Source organism: Electrona antarctica (genome assembly GCF_951216825.1).
Source record: "Electrona antarctica genome assembly, chromosome: 21".
Lineage (NCBI taxonomy): Eukaryota > Metazoa > Chordata > Actinopteri > Myctophiformes > Myctophidae > Electrona > Electrona antarctica.
This window is the reverse complement of record NC_136802.1, coordinates 7776789-7802946: the sequence shown is the minus strand read 5'-3', so window position 1 is coordinate 7802946 and position 26158 is coordinate 7776789. Positions and strand designations below refer to the sequence as shown.

The following is a 26158-nucleotide window of genomic DNA, read 5'->3' as shown; positions in this document are numbered from 1 at the left end:
GAAGTGAGCGGTGCAACTGTTACCATGTGGGGGTCCCCCACTGTACCATGTGGGGGGTCCCCGGGGTGTCCCCCGCAACATCCAGGCCCGGTTCCGGCAAGCCTTCCCGCGTCCGAAACAGTCGAAAAATGACAGAGTAAGGGCCGATTCATACTCCTATTTTACCGCTGTAGTGCCGAAATGATTTTGGCTCGTCAGAAATTTTCAGTAGCACCGAAGAGCCGACTTTAGGACGGTACCTGCCCCCCCACGAACCTCAAATGACGTCACATTGTAGGCTCTACAGAGCCGAATCGACTTTTATTCGGCTCTAAAATTGGAGTATGAATCGCGTCTTACTGTGTTGCAGCTTTCCGTGCTCGGACATATTACAGACCCAGTGACAGACACAGGGACAGACATACATACATGGTTTAGGCACTGCTCAAAAATGAAACAATGACACACGTTTCACTCTCAACAGAGAGTGCTCCAGGTCATGATCCTACAACGTTTTGGCCAGAACCAGTTGGACAACACCTCCCTCCCTCGGCCCTCTCCTGGCATTCCAGGAATTTTCACCTGATCTGACTAGTTGCAACCCCATGTAACTTAAGGTATAGCAGGTTAATGTTGCAACCAAAAGTTTAGCATTCCTGTTACATCTTTGCCCCATATTTTCCTATCCTACTACACAACGACTTGCTAGAAGGCCCAGCAAAGCTCTATACTCTGCAAGTCAACTCCATAGCAACAGCATTCCACAGAAATCACTTACTTAAGACCAACTCAAGACCAATGTCGCTAAAGTCTTTGGGATTATCTTCAGCGCTGGAGGGAGGGAGGTAAACTGTGTGTATGTACACTCCCTTATCTCCCACCTTGAACAGTGACGCCAGACTGTGTTTGTAAATATCCCAGTCTCAATCACATTAGCTCCTCGTGCACAAGTTTGTTGACAAATTGACAAAGAATAAACCATACATATTCTCTATACTGTATATTTAGTTGTTTTAAGTGCACAATCCAGTTTGTAAGTGTAGCTTTGATTTACTATTTAACCTAACAAAAATGTGGAACTTCCACTTCCATAATACCATGGTGTTACATATGCGCATACATTAAATAGGGTATCTTTGAAAAACAAAGAAAAGGTCCTGCACACTGTCAAGACACATGCCAAAATGTTGCTCTTTACATATGCGCAAACATTTCCTGCCATTTCCCTCGCCTCGGGTCATGATATGAAAGTTATCCGCATCACAATGCATGGCTGTATTCAGTTTCAAACTCAGACCTCAGAATGACATCACTAGACAATGGCACTTCACAGATATATCACATCAAAATCTATTATAATCAAGTATATTCAACCAAATGAACTACCATGCAGGCCAGCCCCCTGTCTGAGTCAATATACTTAAAGGTATATTCAGTGATTTGACTTAATTCAAATATCACTTATTTTTTCTTTTTTTCTGGATAATCCTCCCTACTATAGAGTGTGCTGACCATATAAGGAGTTCCTCCCTGTCCCCAGTGAGCCCCTGGGGTCAAAAAACCCTAGTTTCAGTTTTGGTGGCGGGTGGCAAAGCCTTCATCCAATCAGGATGAGAGGGGCCTTCCTCCAATCATGATCGAGTGGGGGCGGGCCTTGGTGCACATGCTGTTGGCCTGTTGCACTTCCCCCCCACTGTAGAGCGTGCATGTGCACATTTTGTTACCGGGGCGGACTGGGTGGTTTTCCAAATCACCCGAATCACTGAATGCTCCTTTAATGATAACGATAGCCAACACAAGTTTTGCACTGACAAACATAAAGTAAACATGACTCTGTCCGACTCCTTCCTGTAGAGTTTGTATTGTGTTATACACTAAGCTCAAGCTACATTTGCTGCTGAAAATGCCATATTTGCGAAAATGTCCACAAGATCTGCTATTTTCAACAAAGAGATTTGGTGTAGAGTGATAAAGTTAGTACAGACCCCTGGGGGACCCTGGTCAACCTTGCAAGTACATCAAGATTAAGTGGCTAGGGTTAAAGGCCATCTCTATTTAACTGAAGAGGTAAGCAGATGTTTGTACTGTATGTACTAATAAAAGTCAGGATAACAGAAGAAAAGGGCACGATCATTCCTCTCAATATGGGAACGGGTAGACTTGGCTAGCTGTGCAGTGCAGAGCAATGGTTTGTGGCAACCAAAATACAGACCGAGAATATCTCCAGCCAGTCTTTGGTCATTATACTCATTCAAAAAGTTGCATCCCCAACTACATCTTCCAGATTGATGTCATGCCTTTCGTTAGCTTTTGTGCGCGTGTTGTGTGTGTGTGTTAAAGGAGAAATAAATAACAATTTCATCAACTTGGTTTACACTTTAATTGCGACCGGAGGTGGCAGTTAACTATGAAACCTTGCGTTTTTTGACACCTAAGCCACCGTCACTCTCTCCGTCCCCGTCACTCTCACACTCACCCCAGGCAAGCCCCCAGGTCATCGTGACATCATGTGACGTCATCAGCCCCCGTCTTGAGTGTGGTGTCTTGTATCCTGTGTCTTGCTTGTCCAATAGGCACGTTAGCAGCGAAGAAAGCTTGACCTGCATAGCAACCGTTGCTAAACTATTTGGATTGGCATTGGACAATCTCTTTTTTAATCGGTTCACTAGATACGTGTCATGACGACGATGCCGATGCCAGCCAACTGAGTAGCCTACGTATCACCAGGACGATGCCAGGCGTGTATATCCATATATGAGGTTTCTACACTAGTCTGATGTCAGCGCTGGATATCTGCTGTTGTCTCCATACATGGAGCTATAGGTTGTCTCCATATATGGAGCTCTGCTCTAGGTGAAATAACGAAGGCTTTCTCCTAAAGCTCCATATATGGAGACAACCTATACCTATACTATAGCTGATGCCCCCCATGCCAAAGCGCCAGCGCTCGCCAGCACCCATGGTGCCCAGGTCTCGTGACATCACACGCAACCTCGCCCGTCAGGGCCTTAGAGTATATATTAAGAGAGACGGCACCCGGAGGAAACCCTGAGGCGAAATGGACATAGTGGTCGAATTTGGTATTGCAGCGCTGGGCCAAACACATGAACGCGCTGGTCCGTTGACTATCATTGCGCACGTTCATGATGACACGTGAACGCTGTTTCGCGTGCAATGAAAGTCAACGGCCAGCACGTTCATGTGTTTGGCCCAATCAATCCCAGAATGCACTCTGTTCCTACCCGGAACTTCCGGAAGGAGGAGTGAAATCGCCTCATGCGCTTTTGAGCAACTTAATGCAAGTGGATGGGAGGAGAAATCCGGTGCCGTCTCTATTATTAATATATACTCTAAGGTCAGGGCGAGGCCGCTTCTCGCCCCCAGGCGTTTTACTTACTGGTATGGCTTAGAGAGAAAATGAGCATTGTACTTGTATGTTGGGCAAGTATGTATCCTGTGGCTGCTCTTAGTACATGTTTTTTTGAATTACACACTAGCACCGTTTGTTGAGGAGGTACATATACTAAACCAACTAGAAAGGCAGCCTGTGACCTGTAGTTAGTATTATGCAGCGTTGGACTGACTAAACGCCATTGCACAGGAGGTTAACGTGAGACCATGTTAACCTCCTGAGATCAGGTGTATAGACGGAAAGTTGATACCGTCTGTAGGCCTGAAAAGAGTGATACTACACGTTGCCTTCCCAGGTGACTATAGCCTGATTTGTACTCACTCACCTGTGTGACATAACAACAACTATTAGCAGATCTACAAGCTTAGCTCACAAGGCATCGCTATACGAATCATATCTGCGATGCCTTTACTTGTGAGTTTGTGGATCTGCTATTTTCCGCAGGCGACACCAGCGTCAACAAAGTATATATCAATGACAGGCCTATGATAAGTTTTTCAGTGGCTATGTGGTATTGCTATTCAAAGATCAAAAATCTAAAAGACAGTTCATTTAATTTAAATTAGTGTACTATAGCAGCAGTGATTAAGGTTAAAAATCTGCGTCCTCATTTCAGTTCTAGATGGAATAACTGACTACTGTATATACACTTTGGTCACGTGTCTTCTGCAAACAAACAGTTATGTCATGACCTAGTGTAACCCAAGCAGGACAGCCCACACCCTTCTGTCTAAAGTATTCAGTATGAGTGGGATCACTATCTTCAAGCAGCATCATGGCTTCCTTCCATGCATTTCAAACATTGAATTTAATTCAATGCAAAATGTTAAAACATTTCTTGCCCATTTTAAAGTTAACTGAAGTTGAAATAGTATTAATTCAATTTCTAAGAGAAACGGGTACAAGGACAATAGTACACTAACTTCTCTAGCAAAGAACTTACGGTAGTTAAAAACAGAACTGTCAGGTCCTTAAACACTTGAACCTGGCGTTCCAATGTTGGCCATGTCATTATAGGTCAAATTGTTTCAAAATGTCAAAACCTTCAACATTTTCAAAGAATTTAAAACATTGTCAAATCTTATAGATAGGGTATTTTCGCTATTTGTCATATGAATAGCGACAGATCAACAACATGTGAGCTTGTAGTGTAGATCTGCTATTTCCAGACCCACAGGAACGCACCCAGGGGGCCGGGCCGATTCCGGCGAGCCGCCACTCGTCCGAAACGGTTGAGAAATTACAGAGTTACCGTGTGGGGCTCCCTCTACTGTACCTTCTACTGTACTGTACTGTACTGTACTGTACTGTACTGTCACTGTACTGTACTGGCACACCCGAAATCACCATATATACAGTTAATATGTGCGTGTGTGTTTGTATGTGTGTTAGGTTGCGCACAGGTGGTGAAAAACAACCATGCCATTTCGTGCTCAGACGCACCCACCCGCCCACCCAGCCAGCCACCCACCCACATAACACATAGCTCCGTAAGGGAGTGGTTGCACCACTCAAAAACAGTGCAAATAGCAGATCTATACAACTAAGCTCACAGTGCATCAATGGTGTGTTGTGAGCTTGTACAGTAGATCTATGATACGATGACATCGATGACACCGTTGTGCGACAAAGTATAAAATAAAGCTTACTGTAAGTGGTTGATCAATTTGTTGACACATAAAAAAAGTCAATATAAAAATGTGCTTAAAGTAAATCGATAAGGAGATAATCGATAGTTGTAGCACTACTACATTTCCAAGAACCATCTTAATCTTTTTATTTGATTTGTTTGCTAGACCTCCCATTAGAATCCCCCCTTTGTCTTGGACATTTGTTAAATAGAAGAACAAACCCTGTCACACTACACACTGGAAATCTGCCAAATATAAAATTTAGATTTGAGTAGCAGCCAAAAACAGAGAAGCCATTTCACTTTCCAGGATTGGAAGTGACATTGTACACACACACCACACACTAGGAAGCCCCGGGTATTCCTCTGTAAACAACGACTCCCCAGGTTGTGAGTAGTGAATTTCAAGATTCAATTGACTCGTTTTTTATTTCTTTTTTTCTTTGCAGTAAAAATGCTACGGCCAGCACCTTGGGGTAATCAGCCAAAGAGTCTCTGTTGTGCATCAGCAGCTTTAACAGTCAGGACTCAGGACGGTCTGTCTGCGAGATACTGTACAGCATGTAAGTTTTTTTTGTGCGACAGTAGGGGAGTCTGGTGCTGTAATTTATCTATTAGTGATCCGTTGATGGATAGCCTCATTAAGAATGATTTAATTGATCTTGGTTATATGGTGGTATAATGCTAAGAGCCTGTGCTGCATTGATTCATGGTGAAGTGAAACACACTAATTTAGTGTCTGCATGGTAAATAAACAGTTACATAATAGTGAGAATAGAGTATTGTTGTAAAGTATTGTTGGACTGTACCACCCATACTGTGTATGTAATATAAACATCTGACAGTGTGATAAATATGTCATATTGCTACAGGGGTGGGCAGTTCTATATTCTTTGCATACTGATGGCATTGATGCTACTGTAGGTCTCTCTGTATTTAATGTGTTATTGCCAAATATTGTTAAGGCTCATACATAGTCTGGATTTTCGGTGGTTAGGTGACCACCGAACTACAACATGACGTCACGAGCCGCGGTGAAGAGCAAACCACCGCCACCGCTCCAGCCCTTCTCTCTGTTTTTACTCACCACCGCTCAATGTTATTTCAGCTCCGGTGGTCACCTCACCACCGAAAATCCAGACTATGAATGAGCCTTAAGTTGCTCTGGCTAAAGAGCTCAATGCCTAACTTGTAAATCGTGTTTGTCTATTGCGATACCTTTGTTTAGAGGTCCCCCCAACATTTCCTGATCTATATTACTACTATACTCATCAAATTTATCACACAATTTGTTCCAGAGTGTGTCAATCTTACACCATTTAAACTGTATACTCATTGATTGGCATCACCCAGGGCTCTATAGTTGGCCACCTCCTTTTTTCCCCTACAGTACTCTCTACTCTACACCAAATCTCTGTGCTGAAAATAGCCCATCTACAAGCGTGAGCCCCAGCTCTAGCCTTACAATTTACAATTTACAATTTAGGCATTTAGCAGACGCTCTTAATCCAGAGCGACTTACATTAAGCAAGAACAAAAAGCATGGGAATACATCACATATGTAAAATGCATTTATCGCGAAACATGCGTAAGCTAAGAACGTAACTAGAACATATCTATATAATGACACTATACATATAAACTATAACTAGAACATATCTATATAATGACACTATACATATAAACTATACATATATGCTATACTATGCTGTACATATATACTATGAAGTGCTATGACTACATACAATGCACTTATTGTGCTGTCTACATGACATGCTATAAGTCTGTTTCAAATGCTATATAAGTCTAAGAAGTGCTGTCTAAGGGGGGTAGGGTAAGTGCTATGGGCCATGATGGAGTCTGAAAAGGTGGGTTTTCAGACTACGGCGGAAGATCGGGAGTGATGCTGCAGTTCTGATTGCAACGGGAAGTGCATTCCACAGTTTTGGGGCCAGAAGGGAGAAGAGTTTGGGAGCGTCCTTGCTTTGAACAGTCTGATACAACTTGAGAAACTTCTGAAATCCTCTAGAGTTTGACCAATGGCGCAAGAATGTATGCTTTTTTCTTAATGCAGACCAATACATCATCTCGCTGGCATGGCATGACATTACACACCTGTGCGACAGCATAGCGTGCCCCTTCACTCTGTCTCAACAGAGCATAGTGTGCCCCTAAACTCTGTCTCAACGTTGATGGATGGCTTTCCTTACTGGGAGTAACATTCAACTGCAAAGCGTTGTCCCTCCTGGTACGGACACCACAGAGAACACTCTGATCCTTTCGCTCTTAATACAAAACGTATGTTTTTCATAGTAGCTCCTGAACCGTCAGTGTCATACCCATGATGCATTGCATGACACAGCCAGAGCTGGGCCAAACCATGTTCTTATTGTTTAGGTAAACGTTTAGAGATGATCAAGTTTAGGATGATGATGATTCAAATAGTTGTGATTAGACATTGAAGTATAGGTATATAAAAGTATATAAAGTGGGTGTGTTTACTAAGGTTAGAGATGGTTAAGTATGGGTTTTCACGGTGGTATCGGTCAGGTTAAGGTTCTGGGAGGTCGTTGGCGTGACCTCAAATTCAGGAATTTGGAGCTTGTAGAAATTGGTTACCGGTTAGGAGTCACAACCTTTTTTCCTAAAAGTCTAAAGACTAAAGATATTCTAGAAAATACTGGTATTATTTATTATTAAAAGTCGTTATTTTCACTATTTTTTTTCACTATAAGTATTAGAGCAACTATAGTCATAAGTTTACTGTAATATGAAATACAACAAATAATAATAAGCTGAATGTATTTCCAAATGTTCCAAATGAGTCATAATTAGTCACAATTAACTATTTTTATTCAAAACACCAGCCTCCATCCATGGTTTAAATTTGGATTAAATGAACATGTCTTTGGGCTGACAGCGTCACTGAACAATGTGACAAGATTATAAATAAGAAATGATGTTGCTAAGAGTAACAGAAAGAAACTGTGAAGAAATTATGTTGCTAGAGTAAGAAACTGCGTATGTTCAAACGATTCTTTAAAAGCATCTCACAACCCATTGACTCAAGTTGGTAATTAACTTTCAAAATGCCACTAACTCTGACTGGGAAGAAGGGAGGAAAGTTCATTTTTCCCCCGCCAGATAGTTAGGGAAATAAATACCAGGTAAGGTAACGGGATAATAACGGCTGTTATTACAATAAAATGATAGTTTTTCAGAAGTTTAACTACCTCCCTTGCCGAATACTATACACTCACTTGAATTGTAGCTCACTGTTCTGTTTGCCCATGGATATTTTTAATGTCAGTCCCTGCCTGGGCTGGAACACGTACAGTCAGTATGATGACATATCAGACAGCAGCTACAGTATGTTTTTCCTACTTCCAGAGTCAGCGCAGGGAATGCACAAAAAGAATGTTTCCAAGCCTAACTGCCAACTTCTCAGAGTCCCAACTTGCATGCTGGATTTATGAATGAATTCACTGATTGCTATGATAGTCCTATAGCTCACAGCGAACTGTTAACCACCCCCTTGTTTCCATTATGATTTTCTGCACAATGATCACATGGTGAACTACATTGTTTGTGGCCAAAATATACAACTATAATCTCTCACATCAAACATGTGTTGCTTTACTGCCAACATCAGATTTGCTATGATTTCCTAAATGGTCGATTCCTCCGTCAGTGTTAATTCTGACTGATAAGAATTGGCATCTGGCCTAAAGACAAAACGTTTTGTCTGGGCACACAAGCAAGCACCCACTGCTACGAGATCATTATGAGCAATTCTCATAATCCTCCTGTGTGTGTCTGAAATTCTTAAAAGAACTGTAAAAAACACAGCGTTCCCTGAAGACTGGACACGGTTCAGGCCTCAGGGTAACAACAATGCTGCGGCCGGTTTCCTGTGTGTGCTTCCTGCTGAAAAAGGCTCGCTGCGTTCCAGAACACGGCCGCCACTTCCAGCCTCGTGAAACTGAACAGTTCTAGCCGTACTATACGTGCTGAGTCACCCAGTGTTCCCTGCACTGTCCAAGAGAAGGAAAGCAAGGGAACAAAAAGCAAATGTTCCTAGAACTATAGTCTTGACAAGAATTCGATTGAATTATAACTTTTCGGAACACTTCCTAAATGTCTCCTGTTTTCTATTCTTTTTTTTTTCTTTACACTTTGCCAATAATGTCTTGTCCAGATTGGTGCTGATGCTGTGCTGGCCAACAGCTTTATTTCCCCCGATGAGTTCTTGCAACTAAAGCTAAATGCAGCAAAGCACTGGGTCAGGTGCTTTTAAAATATGTAAAGCTCTCTGGCTTTGTGTAAACAGAGGTTGCAGTACCTGGCTTAATCTGGCAAAACAGACAAAAGCTGTTATTAATATCTGCTTAAAGCTTAGCATTTTAGCCTGAATAGACAGGTCTTAGAAATGGGTCTTGATTTCTCTGTACAGACAATATATACTGTAACACATGTGATGAAATCTTACATGCCAGCAGAGCAAACATGGGAGGCTTATTTATGTAAAAACTGGTTCTTCAACATGCTTGCCTTACTTCAACAGGCTTCTGGGCAAAATGGAAATATCCGACAAGTAGTAGTAGTTGTAGTAGCCTAGTTGTAGCCTAGATTGTTCCTAATAAAGACATTTCAGACAGTTAAAGGTAGAGTAAGTGGTTCTTTTTTTTTCTTTTTTCAAATAATTGTTAAATAGCACCGATCCATATTTTGTAGCTCCTATTCTATAAGTAATAGATTATTTGTTCAGTAACCCAGGTCTCCCCGTCTCTCCAGTTGACAGAAAATTAATTTTCAGGTTGGGATACCAATTTTATCCAATCAGGAGAGAAAATGCATGAAGTAATGACACAAAGAATGAGCAGACAAAATTGGAACTGGAACACTTTAAATTTGAAGCTGATGAATGGGTAGGCTACCCTCTCCCGATTGGCTGAAATGGGCCCGAAAACCCACCCGAAAATGTATTTTCTCTTTATTAAAGAGCTGGAGGGACGAGTGACTCTTGTTACTGAACAAACACTCTATAGTCTATAGCAATGATTACTATCACAATATAGCCTAGAGCTAACCTTTCAACAAAATAAAATCACTTTGCATAACTTTAAAGGGATAGTTAACTCCCAAATAGACTTTTTTGAGTGGTGCAACCACTCCCTTACGGAGCTATGTGTGTGGGTGGGTGGGTGGGTAGCTGGCTGGGTATGAGCACAAAAACAACATGGTTGTTTTTCACCACCTGTGCGCAACCTAACGCACACACAAATACACATATTAACTGTATATATGATGCATTCGGGTGTGCCAATACAGTACAGTGACAGTACAATACAGTAGAGGGTACAGTAGAGGGAAACCCCCACACGGCGTTGCACCACTCACTTCACACGGGTGTGATTTTTTTTTCCTATCGATTACTCACCCCATACATGGAGAATATGGATATTATTTTGGTTTCGTCGCACTTTGGCTTTGGAGACACAAAGAGCCTCCTTTGTGTCTCCATAGGGAACCACTGCTGCCCGTGAAATTATTGGCTTAGGAATGTGACAAAAACAAAAAAAGATATCCATGAATTCAAGTCTCCATGGGGTGAGTAATCAATAGAGGGAAAAAAAGTTATTTTGGGGTGAACTATCTCTTTAAATTTAGTTTATGTACATGCAAGGTTGACTATGGCATTGTATTTAACAAACGATAATCTCACTGTTCCTTCATCCAAAATAAATGCTGGTGAGGTGTGCACAGTGTGCAAGGGTCTAAGGTCAAGGGTGGGCCCTATTGTAAACAAGTGTAATGCTTTATGGTGTCGTCCACTCACAGTTAACAGTTTTTGTATTGAGTTGTACTTGTAAATGTACTGTAATTCTGCAAACTGTTAATGAATCAATCAAAACTATCATGACATGACTTATGTTATATAATTAATTACACATAGAAAACCATTTCCAAGTTGCATAAATAGATAGGTCTGTTCAGGAAATATGTTCAAGAATATGGAGTTATTTCAAGTCCTGACTCCTGCATGTTTTACTAAACCTAAAAAATATGTTCAAACAACCCACCCTTTCATAGAATTGTCTAGGCTATGCTCTTTAAAGTGGAGGTAGTAATGTGTAAAGTAGTCTCATTTGAGAGGATGTACTATGGTCCCCTGGGTCTACTGCAACAATAGGGTGATGTTGATTTTCCAAGCTAGTGTATTGTGAACTGGCAAAGAGACAGGACTTGCTGCCTTGTACTGAAAGTGACAAAACAATGACAGAAAGCCACTAACAGGTCAACAATGCAGTCAGTCAAGTGTGGTGTGGTTGGTTATTTTTTTGGCTTTAGTTAGTTTAGTTTGTTTTGTAAGACAATGAAAGAAGGGACAAAGACCTATTCAGTATAAGGAATTGCAAGCCGAATAAACAGCCTCTCAGGTTCAAGTGTGTTGTTTACAACACGTCAGGAAACATTTAGGACTGAATGGTTTTAATGTCATACACCTTTCACGGATCAGAGGAAGGGGGAGAGAGCTGTCAAACTGGCCGGGGGGAGACCATTCATTCCAGGCGCCTTAATGAGGAAACAATCGCTGAACGCTGAACGCCTGAACACAATGCAGACAAAAGTCATAATATAAAGTTGACCTTTTCCCCCAACAAGCTTTCAATTAAATCGCATTTCTTCAACTTTTTCTGGTGTGCTAACTAAGCTATCAGATGCTACAGCAACAACAACAGCAAGGCCTCTCTGTACCTGCCTTACGACTTACCTGAGTTTCAGGTGAAGTCGATTTCCGCCTTTGCGCAATAACAACAAGCAAGCAGCATTTAATTTAAAAGTTTGAAGAAGAAAACCCACTAGTTGGCAGGTCATATTGAAGAGATACTCACCTCGAATGATGTATTATTGTTCCAAAAAAGTAACATATCCTTCTTCAACGTTAAAAAAAAAAAAAAAAAAAAACATATATCCCAAAGTTCTCTGTGTTCAGTTCAGTGATGGTGTTTGTTTGAACGGGCTGTCTGGTCTGTCTGGGCTGAGTTTCGGCGACAGAGAAGCTGAGCAGCGGTAGGTTAGGTAGGTATTTCGGCGAGGAGGAGCAGAAAGAACAGCGTGGTGGTGCTTCACTTCCAAAGCTTGTCTGTCCTGCCCTGCTGCCCGGGGCTCAGTCAGTGTACACTGAAACACGCTGCAAAACACTGCAGGTTGGTGGTGTGTATGAGAGTGTGTGTGTGTGTGTGTGACTGTCTGTCTGTAACCGCTACCTACCTAAATATCACTGCCCCGCCCCCTTTACAATACAAACACTAAAACTCTTCTTAACAAAAAAAAGAAGCAAACATAACATAAACAACACACATTACAATATAAACCGCCGTCCCGTCCCGGCGCAGTCAGTCAGTCACTTCTTCTTTTTTCTTCTTCTTGGCGCTTGGCGGTACATTCCGTTTCATGAAGCGTGTGCGTGTGTGTGTGGTTGTGTGTGTGTGTGTGTGTAGTTAGTGTATATTACAATATTCTGTTGCGGTTTGTTGATGCGCGTCGCGGCTAGTGAGCAAATGGTTGACTGACTGACTGACTTGTACTACTGGCACCTGAAATGTCTGGATTAGGGATGTTTTCACTGCGCTGCGAGCGAGGTCAAACTCCGCCTCTGGACTGGTACAACTCCACTGTATTTATTACTGCAGTCCCTGGCTGTAGCCGGGGCTACTGTACACACACACACACACACACACCACCGTGGTGGCAGCCCCTCTTTATGCTGTGACTGCATGGAGTTTTAAATGCACTTGGCCACAATGAATCATCCACATGATGCTCATTACTGAAGTTTTAGAGCCCGACTATAGTTTCAGGTGTGAATAAAGTGAGAAATTATTATATTGCGTGATTTTATGAGTTGAATATTTACGCGCATAAATATATGTTAATGCTGCAGCAGCATTGCAGCAAGCAATGTGGTGATAATTAGGCTATAACAAACAACACACACCGCTCAACTCAACGTTCATTCATATGATGAGAGCAGAGGAATGTGATGTAAGACCCTTGTTATCCAAACACCATCTGCCCGATCCTGTTACATAAAGACAGAAAAGCAATGGACCCGCAATTAAGCTTTTCTTCCCCATGTCACTGGTAGGCTGGTAGGCTACTATGATGAGTACTGACTGACTGCAATGGGTCTGACAGTGCTGTCTCTACAGGGGGGCATTGCCCCCCCCCCCAGATTGGATTTTGTGCCCCTCCAGTCCAGATTGGCCAGTAGTAGGCCTACCCTACCCATATTTTAATGTTTTACAAATGTTAAATCTATAAGTTCTTCATGATTATTGTAAATATATAAATGTTCAAATTAATTGAATAGTTAATATAAATGCAAGGTAATATAGGCTATGCATGCAGAAGACATTATAATGCTCAACTTATTTGTATTTCTTTGTTTGTTGTTGGTGCTGCTGCTGCATAATAGTCCTTTTTCAAGCATCACTTTGTTAATAGGTGACTATTTGTTATACATAGGGGGGGTGTTGAAAAATGAAGTGCCCCCTTTTGAAAAAAGTATGCCCCCCTGCTGAGTTGTGCCTTCATGAAGCGTGTGTGTGTGTGTGTGTGTGTGTGTGTGTGTGTGTGTGTGTGTGTGTGTGTGTGTGTGTGTGTGTGTGTGTGTGTGTGTGTGTGTGTGTGTGTGTGTGTGTGTGTGTGTGTGTGTGTGTGGAGACGGCACTGGTCTGACAGCAGGCAAGCCATTGCAATGTGGCTTTCCCATGCACATAGTTTTCATGTGGATGTTTGGAATACATATCATATTTTATTTTTACTGACATCTTAATTTGATACTGTAATAATGAATGACTGATGGAATTCAAGCAATCAAGCCAACTTAACTCTTCAATAAAAAAGGAAGGAGGGTCATTCAGGGTTTTTCTCCCCATAAAACACAATGCCGAATAAGCTATAAAATGACATATTACATTAATCACATTAAACACATTCCTCATGCAAACAACTAATTTAAATAACACAGTAACAGAATAAACTAGAAAAAGTGCCCCTCGGGGCAGGGCAGGCCAGGTCAGGTTGTTGCCTCCTGGTGGCGCTATAATAGGCCAATGTGAAAAGGGTGCCATTTCTTCTTACGCCTTGGATGGCAATTGGATGATTTGAGGCATTTTGTTCCAAAAATGTGTTTTTGCAAAAATCCACCTGTTGGTGGTGCTATAACCAATGTTAGCCAATTAGGATGGAATATTAAATATCGGACAGGTCGGCCTTGAACACATGACTATAGAGATACTGTATAACGATTTGCGGGATTTTTGGACAAAATCTGGAGGATTAATATAAAAAAATGTGTTTTACAAAAGTTGGCCTCCTGGTGGCACTATAATTTGCAGAGGTTCATTTTTGGCATCTAGGGAGTGTGTGTGCCAAGTTGACTGGGTTAACGGTGCCGGAGATTAGCTGGTAACGGACGGACGGACACACACACAGACAGAGTGCAAAACATACTCTCTCCCCATGCCTTCGGCCTGATGGAGACAATAAGTACTGTACCCCGAGGCATATGTTGGGAAGTACCTCTCCTGTCCATTGCACACTCTGGGACACTAGTACCCACCTAACTGACCTAAGGGCTTTTACTGGCACTTTCTAGCCTGGGAGGCATACCATTTTGGGTTTATGATCTGGTCGGGTGTGGATGATAACTTGTTGTAGTCTAGTTTGAGGCTGGAACCGCCAAACCGGAATCAGAATTACCCAAAATAATTCCCTGTATCATAATTTTAGGGCCTACTGAATAAAAGCCTTGAACCGACAAGGCCGGCGGTATAATATAATCCAGGGGGTCAGGACTGTCAGCAGCAAGTGTCTGCTCGCTGATGTCTAAACTCAACATTTATCTCCCAAGACACTGAAGAGCAGCGGTGATTTCCTTGATCGACGACAACATCCCACTTCCGACATCAATGTAATGACTGTAATGACCCCAATGCATTTGGGGCTTGGGCACCTGCCCTTAAAAAATAATATTATATACAGTAATGTTTACATTGTAATGAGAACGTATTGCTTATTTTACTGTCCAATGACATGGGCCAATTTATTGTGGAACATCTGGCTTCATTAGCATGAGACATCCAATGTAGGCCTACTACATTTCTGGTGTAAGATGGCACGATCGGGGACGGACCCGACAAATTGGCGTGCACACATGTCATGTGCCCTTTGGCCTTTTCTTAGATTTGGGCACCTGCCCCCTCAGTCTCTGCACGGCCCTGGTGTGTGTGTGTGTGTGTGCGTACGTGCGTGTCAAGGTATGCTGTAATGCTGGGAACAGTGGGAAGTCCCTCTCCTGTCCAACGCACACCCGGGACACTACAATTAGTTTATATCAATGAGTTAATCACGTCCATGTAAATCTTATCACAAAGGGGAGAAATATATTTTCGGGATGAAGCCAGAGAATCATTTTTTACTTTAATCAGGCGGAGTGCATTTGCATGCTTCTGGTTAGACTGGCATGGTGACTTTATTTTGTGAGTATGCCAGGGAAAAGAATTAGCGCTTTAGTTTTTAATAAGCACTCCTGCTGATATGCAAAGGTCTGCATCATATCAACCAGTTTAATGCCATGTCAATCCTGCTTCAGTAATACCCACCACAATCAATTGTACAATCAAAAACTCACACCATAGGGCTCTTTGTGGAAGATAAACATTGGTTTTCAGACTAGGCTGCACAATCACCATGAGTGGCTGAGGAAATCGGACACGGTGATCAAGTGTGTGGTGAAAGGGGTCACTGTGTATCAGTACGGTCCAGGCTTTCCCCAGGAAGTACTTGAAAGAGCCCATCGAGGAGACAATGCCTTTTCCCTCTGCACACGTTTCCCCATGGGACATATAATGCTTCCTCTTAAAACATGGAACATGTTTAGGAGCGTGTTAATCATTTTAAGTGATGTGAGCTTGACAGCCCTGGCCACTGGAATATTAGGCATATCTGTTCAATTGTCCATTCAAAATCCGAGCAGCGGAAGTTTTCTTTCCCGTACTACAGTACTATAGCGTATTCAACATGGAGCCTTTTGAATGTAAAAGGTCACTGACATGCGTGCTTGAATTAGTCTTCAGTAAAACAGAGAACCTTGCGAGTACAGCAGCTAGACCAAACGAGCACAGAGAAAACACCAGTTCTGTTTGCCTTAAAGGACCACTTCACCACTTTTCAACATCTCTTCATATAATTGGTCCTCACTAATGTTCATGATAAAACACCACCATTTTTTCCTACTCAGTCTGTGTCTCATAGGAGGGCTTTGGGCAGTTCGGACACCCGTCCACCAGTGACATCATCATTAGGCAGATTTTTTTTAAACAAGATTTGTTTTAAAATATATTTAGATTTTTATTATCGTGAGAACGATGGCTTCAACTTTTGCATTGCAACTTTTCAAGGAAAAGAAAGCCTGCCGTTTCTATTAGCTTGGATTCACCATCGATGATGTCACTGGTGGACGGGTTTCTGAACTGCCCAAAGCCCTCCTATGAGACACAGACTGAGTAGGAAAAAATCGTGGTGTTTTATCATGAACATTAGTGAGGACCAATTATATGAAGAGATGTTGAAAAGTGGTGAAGTGGTCCTTTAAGTCCTCTTGAAAGTTGACATCACCATATTACGAAAAACATTAGCTTCATTATTCACAGCTGGTGTGACTGTGAACTATGACTAAAATTACTTTTGTTGTCCACATGGAGTTCTGAGACGGACCACACATTATGCATTATGGACTTGCTGCCCTGCTCTGTCCATGTTAGGCCTTGTATCACCACTAGACCCGGATTTAGCAATCCAATTCCAATTCAAGTGAGATTGGTGTTTAGTTATTGTACATATTTAGTTTTATTAGGGTGATTTTGCCACTCCCCCCCAGAAGTTTTCGGCCAAAATGAATGCCCGCGCGGCTTTCCGCGTGGCTGTAAGGGCCCGGGGGGGGGGGGGGGGGCTTCTATGTGGCATTGCGATCTGAGTGAGACACACACACACAAACCGTACCTTTTGAACAAAGGCGGACAGCGATTTATCTCTTTGGCCACTGGCCGTGTTTTTTCCGTGCTGGGCAGGTTGTGTGGGCGTTCTGTAATCAGTCCATCGCATAATGGAAAGGGAAACAGCCACAAACTAAGCTGGGTTGAAAACGCAGAGGTAAAGATGTATCACGGCCACAAAGCACATGGCGTAAACAGCACTTCCGCATATGTCACGGTCTATGACTTGGCCAACCCGAACTGCGCACAAAGTTGTGCACGCACACAGTGTGCTCTTCTTCTCAATTGTAATAATAGATCTGGTGTGTGAGGAAATAACCTCCAAATTCAAACCAAAGATGTTCATGTTCATAGTTAGTGAGGCACCAGCACCACTACCTACCCTTTAGAATAGCAATTTCAGACAAATCTTGTCTTTCAAAATGTCCTGCAATTATGCCTGAACACTGGAATGACCATCATAGCAGAAGAATGGCTTATTGAGTTCCTATTATTTGATTATTATGTCTAGTTGCTGTTCATTCATTCATTCAAACCTTTATGTCTAGTTGATGTTCATTCATTCATTCATTCAAATCTTTATGTCTAGTTGATGTTCATTCATTCATTCAAACCTTTATGTCTAGTTGATGTTCATTCATTCATTCATTCATTCAAACCTTTATGTCTAGTTGATGTTCATTCATTCATTCATTCATTCAAACCTTTGTCTAGTTGATGTTCATTCATTCATTCATTCAAACCTTTATGTCTAGTTGATGTTCATTCATTCATTCATTCAAACCTTTATGTCTAGTTGATGTTCATTCATTCATTCATTCAAACCTTTGTCTAGTTGATGTTCATTCATTCATTCATTCATTCATTCAAACCTTTGTCTAGTTGATGTTCATTCATTCATTCATTCAAACCTTTGTCTAGTTGATGTTCATTCATTCATTCATTCATTCAAACCTTTATTTATTCTTGAAAGACATTGAGGTCACCCTCATTTGCAGTGTCGTTGAGATACACATAATACAACATTTCAAAGCAATAAACAAAAACAGTACAGAACAGCAACATTTCCTCATCACGTGATTGAATTCTTATTAATTGATTGCAGTATTATGTCTAATAGTTAAATTGTCTCTGCAACTTCACAATCGTATTTAAAATGATACTATGCTGAATGACTAAATTGTTCTTTGCAAATCTGAGACCAGCAAATTAGCTGCAGTTTGCCTTCTCGGCAAGGGGAAACTGAGCTCTGAGAATGCCCCCCTGAGAGTTGCTGCCACTGCCCTGGCTGGCTTCTCACCTTGAGAAAGCCCTGATGAACAGCAAGAGATTTGCTGAATACAGATGAACATATAGCTCAAATGACAAGCCTACCGGTATGTGTCCTCTGTCTTGATGTCACACAATAATAATAATAATACATGTAATAACTTTTTTTAGGTTTTAACTTTGCTCTAAATAAAATATTTTGACAACAGAATTGGGTGTTTTTGACTGTGGGCATGATTCATTGATTACTCTGATTGAGTCAGCAGGCAGCGATAGTAGCCTACATAACATTTCACCGCCCTAATGATGTGTTGAAGGACAGTGAGAGACGGGAGTGGGATATTTTTAGCTGTGCTATTTGGCTTTTCAATCCGTATGTAATACTATTGTTATTTGTTGGTAGACTAGTAATGAGATACAACTGGTAATGGGAACAGATTTGGTACTCAAAAACCCAATGAAACCAAGTGCAGATGATGGCTTAAGTCAGATTTGTAAGGGTAGTAGTGCGTGTGCGTGCGCGTGTGTGTGTGTGTGTGTGTGTGTGTGTGTGTGTGTGTGAGTGTGAGAGAGATCTTTGTTGTATTTCTCTAATCTTACCTGTGCCAATCCTAGTTCCCCAAGTCTGTCTGTCTGTATTGTTTATACCAGTGATCGCCCTATTTCTATTCTTAGCTCCATCTCGAAAGTAATGGAAAGAATAGTCTATAACAGGTTGAAAAGTAAAAAATTAATGTACGAATTCCAACCCGGCTTCAGAACATCCCACTCCACTGACACATGCCTCCTCTATTTGAATGGATCCAACAGGAAGCACGCACATCTCCAGAAACTCTACAGGTGCTGGTCAAAAATATACGTACAATGAAAAGGACGGGATGTCCGCACACTGTTTCACTGCTCCCAGGAAAATTCTTTATTGGTACAACGTTTCGACCCGTGTGGGTCTTCGTCAGGTGTTACCTGACAAAGACCCACACAGGTCGTCAGTCAGCCAGGTAACACCTGTCGAAGACCCACATGGAATCCCTCACCCACCCCTTCTCCCCTCACTGTATATGTTTTTTTCCCCCTTTTTACCTCCTCTATGATGATTTCCTGTTTTTGGCTATATAGAAGTGTATATTTGTATGTCTCTAAATGTTATGATGAATTGAACATGGTGGACCCTATTGTAAACAAGTGTAATGCTTTATGGTGTCGTCCACAGTTAACAGTTTTGTATTGAGTTGTGCTTGAAATGTACTGTAATTCTCCAAACTGTTAATAAATACTTCAATCAATCAAAACACCAAACATCATGCATTTCACACTGCACAGGATATAAGAGCAGACTTTAACATGTTCAATCACATCCATCCATTATACCCAATGAATTGGGTATATGATCTGAGAACCCACAATGGAAAAGTTTACTATAAATAAATAAAACACTACTGCAGTAAATTGTATCCGGTCTTTACTCAACGAACATGTATGTATGTGCATGCTGTGCATGCTGTGTAATGTGTCCATGACATTCATGACTGCATGCATGAGTCATGGTGACTGTCAATCATGATTACTAGAACGTGTTCTACATGATATAGTATAGCCGGCAAGAAATGTCCTAAGCACAACACCTGGACAAAATGTTTTCTGTCGGCACCGTGCAAAATGTCCCTATTGAATTACCACTAATGAGGAGCTACATGGAAAGTGAATCCCTGCTGTTATGTAAGAGATTATTAGACACGCATGGGGCGACACAACAGTACAGGGGCCACAGGAGGCAACGCCTCTGAAGCAACTCTTGATATATATAGGTAACGGACGGAGTATGTTTTGATGAATTGAACAAGGTGGACCCTCTTGTAAACAAGTGTAATGCTTAATTGGGTCGTCCACTCACAGTTAACAGTCTTTGTATTGAGTTTGTGCTTGAAATGTACTGTAATTCTGCAAACTGTTAATAAATATTTCAATCAATCAATCAATTGCCTTGCGTTATCTCACCCCAACGTAAGTGAAAACAGACTATGTCCAGGCATTTACCGGAAAGCTCGCCCCAAAACACACCCCATTTATTTTGCCCCCCCTGCGGTACTTGGATTCTTGTATTCATGAGGGGCGCTAGCCCCTCCTATATACAGGTTTAATGTTTGTCACTAACACAAACATTAAATGCCATTAACAATGAACAGAGTGTAATGTTTGTTTTGTCTGTCACTGAGCAAATCGGCACATGATGTGTTATGATATCGTGATGATGTAAGATGATAAGGGTTGGTAAAGCGCCCCTCAGTTCACAAGGGTGTGATATTTTCTTGTATGTTTTACTGAGGTTGAGGTTAGGAATAAGTTCAGGGTTAGGCATAGTTTTACTGAGGTTAGTTTTAGGAATGAGGTTAGATTTAGGCATAGTTTTATTGAGGTTGCGTTTAGTCATAAGGTTAGGGTTTAGGCATAAGGCAAGGTACTTTGGATATTCGAAAATTAGTGACATAAATCTCCTCTTATGGGGGTCCCTGGCACAAAGTATTGTTAGATGGGGTCTGCAGTCAAATTCATAGCAGCTAATCAATTGAGCGGCCCTTGACATAAAATAATGTTTGAGAACCACTGCTATATATACTGAACCTGAAAACGGTAGTTCCAGCCCTACATGCATACGCAAAACTCTTCGACTGACTGAGACACTGACTGACTGACCTAAACACCATTGGTCGGTCGGCCGGCCGAGTGTTGGTGTTTTTGGCTGTTGGTGTTGGCGTTTCAGAATGATTGAGTGCAGACACATTCCTACTATATTATGTCAGCAGGGGCCATAACCACAGGGATCTTCAATTACAGTATTAGCCTAGCTGTATGTCTTCAGCGATCTCAGAAGCCATTTAGTTCCACTGAGCTCATTTCAAATGTATTGCTCGCTAACACCAGAATACATTGCTGGGAAAACGTCATCAACTTGTCTCTCAGCTCAACGAGGAACGAGAACTATTTACAGAGAACTCATTACAGGTAATTTTCAGATTATGGATATAATTATAGACTTTGCCTGCACTGCACGTACTGTAGTCACGAAATAAGTTTTTCTTTGAAAGGCGTATTTTGCCATGTTGTGCGTCATTCAGTATCTAATATACTGCTAAATTACTAACTAAAGTATCTACTTTTATGGCTTGACCCTGTCTTATCGCTGCTTGCAGCTATACTATTATTATTATTATTATTATTAAAGGACCACTTCACCACTTTTCAACTTCTCTTCCTATAATTGGTCCTCACTAATGTTCATGATAAAATACCACAATTCTTTCCTACTCAGTCTGTGTCTCATAGGAAGGTTGTGGGCAGTTCAGAAACCTGTCCACCAGTGACATCATCGATGGTGAATCCAAGCTAATAGAAACGGCAGGCTTTCTTTTCCTGAAAAGTTGCAATGCAAAAGTTGAAGCCATCGTTCTCACGATAATACAAATCTAAATATATTTTAAAACAAATCTTGTTTAAAAAAAAATCTGCCTAAGGATGATGTCACTGGTGGACGGGTGTCCGAACTGCCCAAAGCCTCCTATGAGACACAGACTGAGTAGGAAAAAATGGTGGTGTTTTATCATGAACATTAGTGAGGACCAATTATAGGAAGAGAAGTTGAAAAGTGGTGAAGTGGTCCTTTAAGTGGGAGGAGGGGGGAATTTCAAATGAGGTCAGCTAGCCCATTTAGAAAAGATTCAACAAATGCCTTCTAAATCCTGACAGTTTTCTGAAAAACCCATGTTTCTATGTCAGTCGTTCTCAAACATTTTCATGTCAAGGACTCCCAAGAATAGCCATATGTAATTGGCCGTTGACCCGTATCTGAAAACATGTTGTTCCAGGGACCCCCCCCAGAAGCAAAGATTTGAATTAAAAACATTTGCTTCAAAGATTTGTGCCACATTTTCACGATTTTTCAAAAATAGCAGACCTACAAGCTCGTAGCGCGGCACTTGGTGCCGCGCTATGAGCTTGTAGATCTGCTATTTTTCAATAGCTAAAGTGTAACATAATGCTTAAAACACCAAAAGGGGTTCCCGCCCAAAATGGGCTAGAGGCCCCGCACAGTTAATTCGTGCCTGTCTGTCATGTTTCATTCTACGTACTGTAGGTTTTTGGTCTACAGTTCTGTTTAAATTGAACTTTTCATTAGGTTTCTGAAGCATTTCTCATTTAAATGAAAACAATATTGGCTCATTCCATTTCAGGGCCGTGCAGAGAGCACTGAGGGGGCAGGTGCTCAAAGCCCCATCACAAAAAGGCATATCTGTGTGGGCAGCGCGCATGCGCGTGCCTAACACATGCCGACTTTTGGGGTGGTGTTTTTGTGGGGATCCCTCGTGCCATTTCACACCATAAATATAGTACTTTTCTTGTCTTATGCTATAATGGCGAAAGATGTCCCACAATAACTTGGCCCAAGCCGCCCAAGTCATTGGGCAGTAAAATAAGCAATATACGTTCTATATATACACGTTCTCATTACCATGTAAAAATTAAAGATGGAGTGCCACAACTTTTGCAGTTTTTCCAGTTTTTCAGGTGTCTATGAGGTGACAGTACTTCATTAGACACCTTGGAGTCGTTTTTATGTGCAATGGTGTATTAACTTTGTATTTAGGGTTTCTTCCTGGAGGCTGAACCCTTGACAGTCAAACGGGCCAATGAAATAAACAGTAATATAGTGACATCACACTATCAGCCCCTCCCCTAACCCCTCCCCCTTTATCATACAACTACAGCTGTGGGTGCGGCTTCAGTTCAGGTGGATCACCACCCATCACCACCCACCAGGCAAACCAGGCATACTTAATGAACTGGTGGGCGTGTCCACATAAAAGCATGATTTTAACAAATTCTGTACACTTTTTGGAAAAAGTTCTTCCTAATAATACCTGATGATCATGTTTTAGGGTGGAAAAAAATCTTGGCACTCCATCTTTAAAAAGGCCATGGATGTTGGGCAGGAAAAGGGACACTGTGAGGCAAAAGGGCCCAAAAGCCCCTTCCCTGTGCATGTGCCTGTTCCATTTAAAATTAAGTATTATTATAATATCAGCATGGACATTTTATTATAGCCATTTATTTCATACTAGATCAAGAGATAAGATGACCGTAAGCAAAACTGGTAAATTACTGCTCATAATTTAGTGCTATTCCTGCATGAAAGAATGCATCATATACTGTACATTAAATTCAGTGTTTTATCTCTGTGCTTTTGCACTATTTTCTATACTGCAGGAAACAGGGAAACGGATGACACAAGCGTCCCCCTTTGGCACTCGACCAGTTACATTAATTTTGGCTCGTCGCCAATCGGTGACTGTGATATATTCTGTTGCTGTGTTTGCCGTTTCCCATGGCAGCCGAGGTGCTGTGGGTATCTCCTCAGCGCTGTCTGCTAAAGGCCTGCTGCAATGCCAAAAAACTGGGATAAGATATTCATTTATTTATTATACTTTCCATCCATGCCAAAAACAAGGGTATTCCTCACGTTATTACCCTCTTTATTACTTTGTATGAGAAATAGGCCTACTTAGTCTGACTGCTGCCATCTTGAACCCACAGAGCATCACAACATAGTTTATAATGCACCAATTATATTCTCTTATAATTATCCTACCTTGACCATTGAACTGAAAAGAGGAGGTTAACTATATATTGACTACTAAAAGCAAGGGGGGGAATAAAGATGAGCCGCCACCGCCCCCCGAGATAAAGGTCACAGGCTGGATTACTGTGAGAGAGTACACAGATTTAATTAGTCTCGGGGGATTTGCGTGTAAACAGGAACACGATCTTGTGTGTTCAGATGTCTCCATGGTAATTATGACCTCTCGCAATGAATGCAGAGCCTCGTGAACTTCTGCAGAGTTGTGGATATATTCTATAGGCTACTGTATATATATATAATTATTATGATTATTGTTTCCGTTAGTATGTGAGGGGTATGTTTATGTCATACCTTGCGCTGTAAGTTTGGCAAACCGTTTCTAACCGTTTCTGGCCTTCAGTTATAGTTGATTTCATTAATATACAATTTGTGGTTTTTACATTGCATCTCAGAGTTTTATACTCTATACATGAATATTGAGTACAATTTACAATTTAGGCATTTAGCAGATGCTCTTAATCCAGAGCGATTTACATTAAGCAACAACAAAAAGCATGGCAATACATCACATAAAAGTAGTTATCATGAAACATGCGTAAGCTAAGTATCTATATAATATCTAGTAGTAGTAGTATCTAGTAGTAGTAGTAGTAGTAGTATCTAGTAGTAGTAGTAGTATCTATATAATAAAACTATATATATAAACTATATATAAACTATACATATGTACTATAAAGTGACTACATAAAATGCAATTCTAGTGCTGTCTACGTAACATGCTATAAGTCTGTATAAGAAGCTATCTAAGTCTACATGAAGTGCCCTCTAAGGGGCTAGGGCAAGTGCTACGGGCCATGATGGTACTGGTGTTGTTGTTTTGTTCTGTATCTGTTCTGTATTTGTTGTCATGTATCTGTTGTCTGTCCTCGAATGTGCAAACTTCAATAAAAATACTTGAATAATAATAATACCTTGCGCTGTCATCTACAGCGACCACCCAGCAAAATATCCTGTACAGAACAATCATTCAGTGTCCCAGACACATACACATGCATGCGCACGCACGCGCATACGCACGCACACACGTGCATGCACAGAGACAAGCATGTGCTCATGCAGCGCTACACAGCGTTGTTCAGTTCAGCCTGTGTTACATCATTTCACCTCAGGTCACCACTGGAACACGCACCCTTTCACCTTTCAGCCCGACCTCGTCAGTAACCCTATACTAGCCCCACTGACCACTCGCTTACTTTATTTTCCGCGCATATTTTTAGGTGTCCCACAGGGCTTTGCACTCGATCAGCTCCTTGTGCGTATGACCACCTGCTGTGAGGGTTCATTATTAGGGCTGACCCATGCAGTCCAATAGGCATAATGTCACCATGCAGGTGAAAAAGATATAAACTTAGACATGACACGCTGCACTGCACCGGTGTCGCTTTACTTGAGACCGGAGGTGAAAAGTAAAAGTATCAATTACTGCAATGTAGAAATACTCTTGTTACAATTCATTAAAAGTCCGGAATGCGTCGCATTGTGACCTTGTAGATTGCTATTGACCTTGCTATCAAATGGCCAAAATGTAGGGCTGAAGTGGTTAATGTACTGTATGTTTTGTAAATTGTAATAATAATCAAAATCTACAAAATAACTAGTAACTAAAGTTTTCAAATAAATGTAGTGGAGCCTCATGAGATGTAGTGGAGTAGAAGTAAAAGTATTGAAAATTGGAAAAACTCAAGTAGAAGTACAAATATACTATATACTATACTATATACTTTGCATAGTTTGCAGTACTTAAAGGGGAATACCACTCATTTTCAACATTTTACTATGTCATATACCTTAGAGTTGTTGTGTGGAAATAAAAAATAAAAATCCCCCATTCTGTGTTGCCTATAGAACTGGAGGTCTGAACAAAATCAGTAACACTTCATAATGTTACAGATGTTTTCCTATAGCAGCACTATTGTGATCCCCTGCTGCTTCAACACTTGTACAGTATTTATTTTTTACCGGTATTATTTTTATACTGGTTCCATGCGTATAAACATCAAACTAAAGCCTTTGGGGGCTTATTGGCCAATTGCATACCTCAACCCTTTAGCAAGTGTGTGTGTCAGCAGCAGCAGCAGCAGCAGCAGCAGCAGCAGTGCCAGTACGGCTGC

The 26158-nt window shown here is 41.4% G+C and overlaps 1 protein-coding gene across 1 annotated transcript in view; it reads right to left on the bottom strand.

The window, feature by feature from the left end:
• Positions 1 to 12605, bottom strand: part of usp53a (ubiquitin specific peptidase 53a) — a 75623-nt gene extending 63018 nt beyond the window's left edge. The window contains exon 1 of the mRNA XM_079491632.1: positions 11918 to 12605. The gene's annotated coding sequence lies outside the window, so the exon portion shown is untranslated. The remainder of the gene's footprint in view (positions 1 to 11917) is intronic.
• Positions 12606 to 26158: the final 13553 nt, after the last annotated feature.